The sequence below is a fragment of the Rattus norvegicus genome, chromosome 12, assembly GCF_021556685.1.
Source record: "Rattus norvegicus strain SHRSP/BbbUtx chromosome 12, alternate assembly SHRSP_T2T, whole genome shotgun sequence".
NCBI classification, from domain to species: Eukaryota; Metazoa; Chordata; class Mammalia; order Rodentia; family Muridae; genus Rattus; species Rattus norvegicus.
In genome coordinates this window covers 23,997,724-24,007,252 of record NC_141545.1, presented here as the reverse complement: position 1 = coordinate 24,007,252, position 9,529 = coordinate 23,997,724, and the positions used below count along the sequence as shown (strand labels likewise).

Here is a 9,529-nt window from a genome sequence, read left to right as displayed (position 1 = left end):
TCCTTTGAAGTTTTCACCTAACAGGACTTTGGATATGACCTGAAAAGGTAATGCATCAGGATGCCTACAAAATGTAGGAAAAACTAGAGCTCCTGGTAAGTCTTTCTGTGGAAATGTTCTGCTGTAATGTCTGCCACGTTTGTATTTCATTTACAGCATCAGTAGGATATATACAGTTACGTTTACATGGACCTCCACTGCTTCCTTTTTCTGTAAAGTTTCATTTATTTCTTATGTATACAGTATTCTACCTACATGTATACCTGCATGCCAGAAGAGGGCATTAGATCTCATTACAGATGGTTGTGACCCACCATGTGGTTGCTGGGAATTGAACTCCAGACCTCAGGAAGAGCAACCTCTGGAACTCTTAACCTCTGAGACATTTCTCCAGAGCCCCTCCATTGCTTTCTCCTTCTGTCTTTTCTGTGATTACTGCTCAGGTACTTCTGAGTATCCTGGTACCTAGCAGGAGAATCTTCTTGAGTTCAAAATTCAAATGCTGTGAATTTAAAAATCCAGATCTTACAGCCTTAGGTTTAAATCTTTAACACTTAATGACCTATGTTAACTAAGTGGACTTTGTTGTTTCTCTAGTTTAGTGCTTGCCTTTGGTCTGACAAATGATCAGACTCTGGCAAGGGAGTTAGAAGAGGCTCACGAGATCCTGTCCTCTGTGACAGGCTTTATCTTACACACTATTTGGAAAATCTACTTTATCATTAGGAGTCAATGGTTCTCAAATCAGCTCAACATCTGAAACTACAGCCTGTCCGGGGCCTCCCCTGCTGCAGGTATGTAGAGGTCTGTGCTAGAGCACACTGCAGGCAAGCACACTGCCTCTCCCTAACTAGAAGACTGCAGGGCACAATTCCAGGCAGGCTCCAGGAAAACACTACTGTGTCATGCCTGGAATTTGGCTTGGTCAAGAGCTCTTTATGCATTTTCTTTCTAGGATTCCCATTGAAAGGACCTGTATCAGCACAGGATGCACCAAGACCACATTCTCCCACAAAAGAGATTTATTCACCCTGGAGGGACAAAGAACAGGGAATAAGAGACAAAGACAGGACAGAGAGGACAAGGGAAAAGAGGAAGGGAACAAAGGATAGGGGTCAGGGTTATTTATCCCCAGGATAAAGAACTGCCTCTGGTTGGAGAGGAGACAGTTGTGGCCCATAGGCAAAGGTGGACTGTAAAGAAAAAGGGGGAAGCTGTGTGAGGGTGATCTGGTTTGTTTTGATTGGGCATGTCAATTAGGACAGCCAAAGGGGGAATTGATTGTTGGAGGTCCATATTTAGATTGCTGGATCTTGGTAATCAGCCCCAAGGGCAGAAAGTGACCAAATAAGAGAATAGACCCTGGTTGCTATCTTTAGGGATGAAATCTAATGGCTTTTAGCAAGGGGGAAAAGGGTAAGAGGCAAAACAACTGGGTGCCATGTTTGCCCTGCTTGGTTCTGTAAGAGCTCTTCCCCCATTACCACTAAAATCTGATGATGGCCCTGCTCATAGTAAGTGCTTTAACGAAGATTTTGCAGTTTGCGGATATTAGTCATGTTACCAAAATCCCTTGTTATCCACAGGATCACACTACTGTGAGACAACACTTTTAAACACTGAGTGGGCTGATTTTAAAAAAGGAAGGCAGTACCCATACCCATGAGGAAGAGTAAATGGAAAACTTAGGGAGACATCAAAACATTAAGACATCAGGCAGAAACTTTGGAGAAACAGGTCACTATACTACTGTGCACCAAATGATGCTTTTGGGGTCACAGACTGGACTGCCTCTTAATTCTCAGGTTATCAATGCTGAACACAAAAGGCTTTTGTCTTGGAGTATAAAAGGAAGCCGTCTACCAGGAGACAGCATCATGTTATCTTGCCATGCTAAGGACTTATTTTATCCTTTAGGACACGATTGCTGGATGAAAGATGGTATGCAAATATTTAGCCACATGGATGTGAGATAATTTGGTTGGAGTAATATAAAGAAGCAGTACAAGAGCAATAATACAGATATAAGTATATTGTAGTGCATTTCAGGAAGCCCTGATAGTATGATAATGTGTTGTCTCCGTCTCCATCCCACAGAAAGGAGTGACACCAGGACGTTCTTCTCAAAGCAGTTTATTCAGGAATGTTTCTTTCTGCATGCAAGCAGCAATCTCTCTCCCCCAAGCACACTCCCTACTGAAAAACCCATAACCACGCCCCATCAGTCCAGTCTACCTAGTCTCAGTTCATAGGTCCACGCCAAATGGCCTGATATTGTGTCACGGTGCGCCTGTGCAGCTCTCACGATGGGAGTGGCTTACTTTTGGGTGTATGAGGAAGTCAGGTGTTAGTCATAAGACTTGGCAGCAGTCCCGGGCGCCATCTTGGGATTGCCGCCACACCCGCTCCCCACATCTCCCCATTCTTTATATTTGGCAGAGAGAATGCCTGTCTTAGGTTGCCTCCTGCAGCAATGCCCCTTACCCGTCATTGGGAGACAAACAGCTTAGGTTTGATCCCTGTCTTAGGTTGGTGACACACCCAGGGAGTCTTATCCATCCTTGACTACTTCTCTAGCACGCCAAGCCACACTTGAGGAGACTGCCCTTCTCCACTGCTGCAATCATTAAGGTTTGAGTTCTGCGTTGATGAAACCGCATATGGCAAATGCACCAAAAGGCCAGGACGCTCGTAAGAATCAGGCACAGGGCGAGTCCAGCGAGTCCTGCCCATTCTTTCAGCTGAGAGGCAACTGTGGTGATCCAATTGGCCAGTCCTCCAGCTAAAGACACATCCACATGGGTGGAGTTGATATGGACGATGGATTGTCTAAGCTCCCGAACTAGTCCATCAAAATGTTAAGACCAATTTCCTGTAATATACTGAGATAAGTTGTGGGATAAATCCAAAGCTTCTGCAACACCTGCGGATAAACTATTCACAGCGGCAGCAGTCTGTACTACCGAGGTAAGGGATACGGCCGCAGCTGTGGCTGCAGCGGCAGAGATTGCTATAGCAGAAACAATGGCTGCGGTGATGCCAAAATCCCTTTTCTGCCTAAACAAAGTCATAGCAGAAGGAGCCTGAACAGGCCCGGGTACAAAATGAGGCATCCTAGTCACAACAGCTAAAGAATATGCAGATACATTCCAACACATACTATAGAAACAACTACCACTACTACAATTAACAACATTATCATCATAACTCCCATTATAGACAATAAACACATAAGGAGGCCACATGCAGACAGGCGTAGCCTTAAAGGAAACATTAAGCCCATAAGCAAATTGAGAAACAGAGGTTTCAAACCCTATAGATCCATTCCAATGAAAGCTTACATTACCCCAACCCCCTCCCACTAACATGCTCAGAGGAGAGATATCTGTGCAACTACCATTCACTCCACACAACAACCACACATTGAAAGGATTACTAGCTACTGCCTGAGCAGGATTCTGATAGGTCCAATTATATCCTGAAAATGAGCCATTATGGACTGTGCTAATATAAGGAGAAAAGGTAAAATACTTCGTTACAGCCCGTGCTGCCTTTCTAGCCTGACACCCAGTCCATGGTGGAAGTGACTCATGGGTACCCTTGCAAAAGGGAGCCCATCTAGGTTGGGAAGGTATGGTATCATTGCCTTTGGAAATACTGGCAGGCCACACCCCTCAAATACATGTGGCATTAGCTTTAGTAGAACTATTGATAGGCATGTCAAACCATGCAGCTGGTTGATTATACATTTGAATGCAATCACTATTCTGAGAAATATTTTGAATCATCTGAAAGCATAGCAATCCCTTCAGCTGAAGCTGCAATATCATTGAGAGGCGCTATTTCTCCATCGCATGGCAAAGAGGGGTAACTGTAACGAAGCATTAGAGAGAAAAACCGGGGAAACACTTGTGCTGAATGCGTCAATGGCAGGGGTTTAGGAAATACAGATAAAAGTCCTCAGCGTAGGTCTTCAGCCATCACCCCAGGAAGCATCGGCAACAACAGGAACATCCATACTATCCTCCTTCCGTTCATCTTGGACCACTCTGGTCAGCCTCTCCGGGACCCACAGTGGCTGCCGATGATCCTGGGGAAACACACAAACAGACCCTCTCGCCCAAACCAACACTGGGTCAGGGTCCTGCCAAGTACCAGTTAGGACGTCCTTCCACATCAACATGCCTTTTGAAGAAGCATCAGGGTTGACGTGATGCTCGGCTGCAACCTGACCCTGCTTATCTTCATTTAAAAAATTCAAGGTAAAGAGAGCAATGGCTAATCTTTCCCTAGGGGTGGAGCCAGCAGATGCAATTCCCCCCTTTTGTTTAATTAAGTGTTCCTTTAGGGTGCGGTGGGCTCGTTCAATAATGCCCTGCCCCTGAGGGTTGTAGGGCAATCCACGAGTCAATCGAACACCCATCATTTTACAAAAGGACACAAAAGAAGCAGAAGTATAGGCCGGCCCATTATCAGTTTTCAATTCTTTAGGCTGCCCCCAGGCACCCCAAGCTTCAAAGCAATGTGCAATCACATGACGTGCCTTCTCTCCTGCATATAGAGAGGCAAAAACAACTCCAGAAGCTGTATCGATGGAAACATGAAGATACTTTAACTTTCCAAGTTCTGGAAAGTGGGTAACATCCATTTGTCATAGGTGTAGAGGGCACAACCCACATGGATTGACCCCAACCCCAATCTGAGGCAATGATGGGGCACATTTTTGGCACATTTTTACAATATCTTTCGCTTCTGCATGAGAAATTTTAAATCGGGAGGACAAGGTCTTGGAGTTAACATGAAAACATGAATGAAAATCTCGAGCCAATGCAACAGGTGAAGTAATGAAAAAGGTCACACATGCCCTAGAGGCTTTATCTACAATATCATTCCCCTCAGCCAGGGGTCCAGGCAACCCGGTATGAGCACGGATATGTTGTGCAAAAAAAGGTGAAGACCTATGCAAAATTAAGTCTTGTAATGCTAGAACCAATTTTCCAATGGTAGATTTTAAATTAACTTTGCCCACCACCTCCAAACATTGTAACATATTAACAACATATTGGCTATCAGAGATCAAATTAAAAGGGCCTAGAAATAATTCAAACACCTTAATCACAATTTGTAACTCAATAACTTGGGGTGATGCAGGGGGGAATTGTATATAGTAAGTGGTGCTGCTCCTGCAACTACATGTACTCCACAACCCATCTTGGAACCATCTGTAAAGATAAGCAGAGCATCCGTTAAGGGATGTTTAGAAGTAATATGAGGAAAAATCACAGGATGAGCTGTAATCAATTGCAATATTGGATCCTTGGGAAAGTGATTATCAATGTTACCTTGAAAACTGCACCTCACAATAGCCCAATCATCTATTGAGGCTGACAACACTTCCAGCTACTTTACATTATAGGGAACTATCGAATCCTTTGGCAGGATGCCAAAGTACTGTATACATTGCTGAATGCCAAGCAAGGCTAACTGAGCCACTGAGGTGGGATAATGAACAAGTGTTTTGGGTGGGGATATCTTTGGATGTATCCAGAGCAAGGGAGCCCCTTGCCATAAGACCCCCGTTGGCTGTTTTGTTGGCAGGATACACAATGCAATAGGCTGTGACTCATCTCTGTGCTTCAAAGCAGCAACTTGAATGCCCTGCTCCACCAAACTCAAAGCTGCTCTGGCAGCATCGTTAAGGCATCTGGGAGAATTCAAATTGGTATCGCATGGTAAGAGGTCATATAGTGGCTGTAGTTGTTTATTGGTTAAAGACGAAGAAGGGCGGACCCACTGAATGTCTCCCAATAATTTTTGAAAATCATTTAATGTACATAATTTATCAGTACGAATGTGGATCTTTTGAGGGGACACCGAGTTTGTAGTTATTTTTGTCCCTAAATAATTTACTACCAGGTCCTTTTGAACCTTTTCTGGGGCCACAACCAAGTTCCTTTCCCTTAACTGTGCAGCCACGCAGCTATATGCCTCATCAAGCAACTCCTCTCTGGGAGCTGCAATAAGGATGTCATCCATGTAATGATAACATTTCACCTTAGGAAACCTCTGTCTAACCTCTTTTAAAGCTGTATCAACATATAGTTGACTCATAGTAGGACTATTTGCCATACCCTGTGGCAGAACCGTCCACTCAAACCTTTTATCAGGCTCTTCATTATTTTGAGAAGGAACAGTGAAGGCAAACCTAACCATATCATTCTGATGCAAAGGAATTGAGAAAAAACAATCTTTAATATCTAAAACTATTATAGGACAATTTTTGGGCAAACCACACAGCAATGGCAGCCCTCTCTGAAGCAAGCCCATCAAAACCATTTGTCTATTTATTTCTCTCAAGTCATGTAAAAGTCTCCATCTCCCTGATTTTTTCTTTATAACAAATATAGGAGTATTCCAGGGGGAAGTAGAAGGGTGCATATGGCCCAATTCTAGCTGTTCTTGTACCAATTCCTGGGCAGCATTCAACTTTTCTGAGGGAAGTGGCCACTGAGTAACCCACACCAGATCCTCAGTTTTCCATGTAATGGGTAAAGCTCCCTCAGTGGCCCCTATGAAAAACCCAGCCCACCACGATCAGTCTTTTTGCGGACCATCACAGGGGAGGCTTTGCCCTGTAAAGAGCGGCCTAGCCCCCTTCCAGGGACATAGCCCATTCCCATCATCATATCCCGGGCCTGCGTGTTGTAGCGCCCTTCATTAGTTAAAATAAAGCCCATTTCTTTCATCAGGTCACGACCCCAGAAGGACACTGGAACGGCCAATACATATGGTTGAAACTCACCAGAATGTCCCTCATCATCCGTCCAATGTAGGATACGAGAGCTCATTTCCGGCATTTGAGCATATCCTAGTCCTCTCAGTGTTTGCTCTGACTGTTGTCTTGGCCACGCAGTGGGCCAATCCTTGATGCTGATGATACTACGATCAGCACCAGTATTTAGGAGGCCGGATATGGATTTCCCTTCCATAGACAGTTTTAACAGTGGCCAGGTGTCAAGGTCCAAGGAACAAAGGATGTTAGAGACCCCAGTTGAGCCAAAGCCCTTACTTCCTCATTCCAAATCTTTAGCAGGAAATTTAGAGTGATACCTAGTTAAAAGGAGCAGTTGAGCTATCCTATCCCCAGGAGATATTGCAACGATGCCTCTAGGGGAAGACACCATTATTTTAACCTGCCCGGCAAAATCCGGATCAATCACCCCGGGATGAACTATTAACCCTTGCATGGTAGCAGAGCTTCTTCTTAAAATCAATCCCACTGTATCAGCAGGTAAAGGGCCCTTAGAATCTGTATCCACTAATTGAGTTCCCATTCGGGGGGTTAATATGAGTCTGGTGGTGGAACTGAGGTTAAGTTCTGCACTTCCTTTTGTTGCTCTCAGGGGCGGCCCCAGTGCATCGGAGGATTCAGGTTGGGCCATCCTTCCGACACCACCCCATATATTTGCAGGTCCTGTGGTTGGGGGCTCCTCTCAAGTTTTTTTGGCCGGGCACCGGTATTAAGTGGCTGCCCGTGAATGTCCTTAACCGACTGGCACTCATTGGCCCAGTGATTACCTTTTCTGCATCTGGGGCATAGTCCAGACATCTTAGGCCCTTGATCCCCTGTTCCTTTTAGCTGTGGGCATTGGCGCCTCATATGGCCAGACTGCCCATATTTAAAGCAGTTATTATTCTTTTGGCCATTCCGTCCTTGGGACATCTGCATGACGGCAGCAGCCAACCCTGAATTAGACAAAGCCCCTCCCCCCAAGTCCCTGCAGAGCTATATCCACACCTCTAAGCCTTTTCCCTTATACGGAGTAACAGCTTGTCTGCACTCTTTAGTACACTGCTCAAAGATAAGCTGTTTCAACAGTGGCATGGCGGTATCAGGATCCCCAAAGACCCGGCCTCCCGCCTCCACCATACAAGCAATGTAATCTGCAAAGGGCTCGGTGGGTCCTTGGATGATCTTAGTCAAGTTTCCGATCACCTCTTCTCTATTAGGAAGGGATTTCCATGCCCTGGTCCCTGTGGTGTTGAAGAGGATAATTGACCTGAGCTGCCCCAAATCTCCCTTGTCCTAGCAACATGTCCTGATCCCAAACTTGCTGCCCGTTACGAGCGTTGACCACAGCCTGCTCGGCAGCAAACTCAATAAAGTATGCCTTCCAGTCCAAATACTGGCCTGATGTCAGACAGGCACAAGCCAGATTCTGCCAATCGCTAGGAGTCATACAAAAGAGATGTAAGGATTCTAACTGCACCACTACATAAGCAGCGGTAACACCGTATGCGCGAACTCCTTCGGCCAGTCTTTGGACAATCTTCCAATCTAGCGGCTCATGTGTGCGATTGCCCTGCGCATCCTGAAATACAGGGAAGCATTGGGCTCGAAGTTCCCTCCAGGTTTCTGGGTGTAGACAACAACCCTCTGCCCTGCCCGGATCGTACGGCAGTGGATGAGGCAGCCCCAGAGCTGATGGCTCTACCTTCAGTTTCACTTTCTCTAAGCTGTCTGCAATGCTCTCCAGATCGTCTTGGGACATATCTCCCTGTCTAGAAGTTCCCTTGGTCTCCGATTTTTGGGAGCTTTCCTGTCTAACCTGACTTATTGCCTCATTGCCCTTTTTTAGCTCTGCACCACATCTTTCCTCATCTCCTATGCAATTTTTCACTAATTTCCATACTGGCATTACTCTTTTTGATAAAACCCCCTGCTCCTTGGCAAACCTCAAGTCTTTCCCTAATTTTTCCCAATTGGGCATAGTCAGGTGTCTGTCCTGTTACAGGAAACCATGGAGCACCTTGGTCCACTGCTTTTAAAAAATTCTCCACTGTGTCTTTCTTTAGCCCGATTCCTTTCGCTTTCAACAAATCCTTGAGGGCCTGGGGAACTGTCTGAGCGGAGGTCGAGTTCCCCATTGCGCTTGGTGCAACTTGTCCCAAAACTGGGAACCTTATAGTCTGAACCCGAGAGCTTAGCTCGTCCCACTTACCTGGGAACTTACCGTCTAGCCACCCTGACTGCGATGAGTTCTGAACAAACTTCCCCATCCAGGCCACCACTTGTCATCTCCGTCTCTGTCCCACAGAAAGGAGTGACACCATGAAGTTCTTCTCGAAGCAATTTATTCAGGAACCTTTCTTTCTGCATGCAAGCAGCAATCTCCTACCCCCAAGCACACTCCCTACTGAAAAACCCGTAACCACGCCCCATCAGTCCAGTCTAAGTAGTCTCAGTTAATAGGTCCACGCCAAATGGCCTGATCTTGTGTCACGGTGCACCTGCGCAGTTCGCACAATGGGTGTGGCTTACTTTTGTGTGTATGAGGAAGTCAGGAGCCAGTCATAAGACGTGGCAGCAGTCCCGGGTGCCATCTTGGGACTGCCACCACAACCACTCCCCACAAAAATGGAATGGAGATTATCTGAAATATTGCTTACTGAAGTTGATATTGTATTTTCCATAATGCTATCTGTTGCTGATGGTTTAGATAATAACTTGCAGCTTCATTTGGTACTG

General features: G+C 45.7%; 1 long non-coding RNA gene across 1 annotated transcript; it reads right to left on the bottom strand.

The window, feature by feature from the left end:
- Positions 1-2,117: 2,117 nt before the first annotated feature.
- On the bottom strand, positions 2,118-9,176 carry LOC148002236 (uncharacterized). Its single transcript, XR_015634292.1, has 2 exons — positions 9,015-9,176; positions 2,118-4,090 (listed from the first exon to the last, which is right to left on the bottom strand). It is a non-coding gene; the product is annotated as an uncharacterized LOC148002236 (long non-coding RNA).
- Between the last annotated feature and the right edge of the window lie 353 nt (positions 9,177-9,529).